Source organism: Nicotiana tomentosiformis, chromosome 1 (assembly GCF_000390325.3).
Source record: "Nicotiana tomentosiformis chromosome 1, ASM39032v3, whole genome shotgun sequence".
Classification (NCBI taxonomy): domain Eukaryota; kingdom Viridiplantae; phylum Streptophyta; class Magnoliopsida; order Solanales; family Solanaceae; genus Nicotiana; species Nicotiana tomentosiformis.
This window is the reverse complement of record NC_090812.1, coordinates 159,849,832-159,854,317: the sequence shown is the minus strand read 5'-3', so window position 1 is coordinate 159,854,317 and position 4,486 is coordinate 159,849,832.

Below are 4,486 nucleotides of genomic sequence, written 5' to 3'. Positions count from 1 at the left end.
CTTTCATGTGCTATATCCCACACCTTCTGCATGGGCACGGGCCCCTGGACCTGGACTGCCTAAAAGTTTTTTGGAACATCAAATACGACCTAAGGAACCATAGTCAAGGCCTCGGCATGATCGTTTCTTGTTTTTCTTGGCATTTTACGATCATAAAACTGGAATTTCGCTCGATTCTCATATTTTCGTGCGCTATAGACACGCCTTACATGTGGGCCCTAGCACCCTGACCCGGACCACCTAATATTTTTCTGGGAAATCAAATTCGACCTAAGGAACCAAAGTCACCGCCCTTTCATGATCGTTCCACATTTTTTGACATTTTACGGGCATAAAACTTGAATTCTGTCGATTCCTAGATTTTCTTTGCTATAGCCCACAGCTTCCACGTGGGACTAGGCCCCCTGACCTGGACCGCCTAAAATTTGTTCGGGACAACAAATACTACCTTAGGAAAAATAGACACTGCCCCACCATGACCGTTCCTCATTTTTGGCAATTTACGGCCGTAAAACTAAAATTCCGTACGATTCGTAGATTTTCGTATGCTATAGCCCTCGCCTTTTGCATGGGCCCAAACCCCGGACCAGAATCGCTTTAAATTTTTCCGGGACATAAAATATGACTAAAGGAACCATAGTTACCGCCTCGTCATGACCATTCTTCTTTTTTGGGGTTTACGACCATATACCTGGAATTCAACATGATTCTAGGTTTTCATGTGCTATAGCCCATGCCTTCTGCGTTGGGCCAGGAACCTAGACCCGTTCTGCCTAAAAATATTTTAGGACATCAAATATGACATAAGGAACCATATTCACCGCCCTGCTATGACCTTTCCTCGTTATTTGGCATTTTACGGCCATAAAACTAGAATTCCGCACGATTCCTAGATTTTTCGTATGCTATAGCCAATGCCTTGCGCATGGGCCCAAATCCTGGAAGAGGACTGCTTTAAATTTTTCCGAAACATAAATATGACCAAAGGAACCATAGTCATTGCCTCTCCATGATCGATCCTCATTTTTTGGTGTTTACGGCCATTAAATTGGAATTCTACCCGATTCTCAGGTTTTCGTATGTTATAGCCTACGCCTTCCAAGTTGGCCCGGGCACCCGGACCCGTAATGCCAAAAATTTATCTGGGACATCAAATACAACCTAAGGAATCATAGTAACCGCCCCACCATGACCATTCCTCATTTACGATATTTTACGGCCATAAAACTTTAATTAAGCCATATTCCCAGATTTTCATGTGCTATAGCCTATGCCTCATACATGGGCCCTGGCCCACGGGGCTTGACTGCCTAAACCTTATTGAGGACACAAAATATGATCGTAGAGTCTTAATCACTATCCCGCCATGACCGTTCCTCGTTTTTGGCATCTTACGACCATAAAACTGAAATTCCGCATGATTCCCAGATTTTCGTTTGCTATAGCCAATGCTTACGCATGGGCCCAGAACCCGGACCAGGACTGCTTTAAATTTTTTTGGGACATTAACTACAACCAAAGGAACTATAGTAACTGCCTCACCATGACCGATCCTCATTTTCTGGCGTTTACGACCATAAAACTGGAATTGTGCCTGATTCCCAGGCTTTCGTGTGCTATAGCCCTTGCCTTCTATGTTGGACCGAGCACCCGGACCCGTACCACCAAATATTTATCAAGGACATCAAATACGACCTGAGAAATAATAGTCACTGCCCCTCCATGACTGTTCCTCATTTTTAGCGTTTTACGTCCATAAAACTAGAATTTCGCAAGATTCCCAGATTTTTGTGTGCTATATCCCATGTCTTCCGTGCGGGCCCTGTCTCCCTGGACCAGTATTGGTTAATATTGTTCGTGACATCTAATATGATCTAAGGAACCATATTCACCTCCCCGCCATGTCCGTTCCTCGTTTTTTGGCATTTCACGGCCATAAAATTGGAATTCAGCCCGATTCCTTGATTTACATCTGGGACCCCAGACCCGGACTGCCAAAAATTTTCCAGGACATCAAATACGACCTAAGGAACCATATTCACCGCCCCTCTATGAACCTTCCTTGTTTTTAGGCATTTTACCAACTTGAATTCGGCCCGATTCCAAGATTTTTATGTGCTATATCCTACGCCTTCCGCGTTGGACCGGGCCCTCAGATCCGGACTGTCTAAAATATTTCAAGACATAACATACAACCTAAGGAACCATACTCACCGCCCCGCAGTGACCGTTTGACGTGTTTTGGAATTTTACAACTATAAAACTAGAATTCGGCACGATTCCCATATTTTCGTGTGATATAGCCTAAGCCTTGCGTGTGGGCCCGGCCCCCATGACCCGGACTGCCTAAAAATTTTTAGGGACATCAAATACGACCTAAGTAACCATAGTAACCACCTCTCCATGAACGTTCCTCTTTTTGTTTTGCGTTTTATGGCCATAAAACTAGAATTCCGCACGATTCCCATATTTTGGTGTGATATAGCCTACGCCATAGGTGTTGGCCAGGGCCCTCTACCCTAACTACCTAAAATATTTTCCGGACATAAAATACAACCTAAGGAACCATAGTCACCACCCCTCCATGACCGTTCCTCATTGTTTGGTGTTTTACGGCCATAAACTTGGAATTTTGCCCGATTTTCATATTTTCGTGTGCTATATCTCACGCCTTCTACGTGGGCCCGTACCCGTGGACCTGGACCGCCTAATAAAATTTTGAAACATCAAATACGACCTAAGGAACCATAGTCACTACCTCGCCATGATCGTTTCTCATTTGTTTGGCGTTTTACAGTCATAAAACTTAAATTTTGCATAATTCCCATATTTTCGTGTGTTATAGACCACGCCTTACGTGTGGGCCCTGGACCCCATACTCATACCGCCTAAAATATTTATTGGACATCAAATACGTCCTAAGGAACAATATTCACCGCCCTACCACGACCGTTTCTCATTTTGTGATGTTTTACAGGCATAAAACTTGAATTTAGCTTGATTCCCAATTTTTCATGTGCTATAGCCCACACCTTCTGCGTGGGACCGGGCCCCATGACCCGAACCACATAAAACATTTCCGGGATATCAAATATGACTTGAGGAACCATATTCACCACCCCTCCATGACCATTCCTCATTTTTAGCGTTTTACGTCCATAAAACTGGAATTTCGCTCGATTCCCAGATTTTTGTGTGCTATATCCCATGGGCCCTCGGATCCGTACCGTCTAAAATATTTCAGGACATAAAATACAACCTAAGGAACCATACTCACCGCCACGCAATGACCTTTTGACTCTTTTGGCATTTTACGGCTATAAAACTGGAATTCGGCACGATTCTTATATTTTCATGTGATATAGCCTACGCCTTGCGCGTGGGCTCGGACCCCATGACCCGGACCGCCTAAAAGTTTTCAGGGACATCCAATATGACCTAAGGAACCATAGTCACCACCCCTCCATGAACGTTCCTCTTTTTATTTTGCGTTTTATTATCATAAAACTGGAATTTCGCACGATTCCCATATTGTCGTGTGCTATAGCCCACGCCGTAGGAGTTGGCTAGGGCCCCCAGACCCGAACTGCCTAAAATATTTTCGGGACAACAAATATGACTTAAGGAACCATGGTCACCACCCCTCCACGACCATTCCTTATTTGTTGGTGTTTTACGGCCATAAAACTGGAATTCCGCCCGATTCCCACATTTTCGTGTGCTATATCTCATACCTTCTACGTGGGCCCGGGCCCCTAGACCTGAACCGCCTAAAAAACTTTCGAAACATCAAATACGACCTAACGAACCATAGTCACTGTCTCTCCATGATCGTTTCTCATTATTTTGGCATTTTACAGCCATAAAACTGAAAGTTTGCACAATTCCCATATTTTTGTGTGCTATAGACCACGCCTTCCGCGTGGGCCCTGGCCCCCATACTCGGACCACATAAAATATTTCCGGGACATCAAATACGGCCTAAGTAATAATTTTCACCGTCCTTCCATGACCGTTCCTCATTTTATGACATTTTACGGGCATAAAAGTTAAATTCAGCATGATTCCAAGATTTTTGTGTGCTATAGCCCACATCTTTTGCGTGGGACCAGGCCCCATGACCCGGATCGCGTAAATATTTTTAGGGATATCAAATATGACCTAAGGAACCATAATCACCGCCCCTCCATGATCGTTCCTCATTTGTTAGCATTTTACAGCAATAAAACTAGAATTCAGCAGGATTCCTAGATTTTCGTGTGCTATAGCCTACGCCTTCCGCATTTTCCTGGGCACCCAGACCCAGACCGCCTAAAAGTTTTCGAGGATATCTAATACAACCTAAGGAACCAGAGTCACCCCCCCCCCCCCGCCATGATTGTTTCTCATGTTTTGGCATTTTAAGGCCATGAAATTGGCATTCGACACGATTTCCATATTTTCGTGTACTATACCGCACGCCATTCGAGTTGGCCCGGGCTCCCGG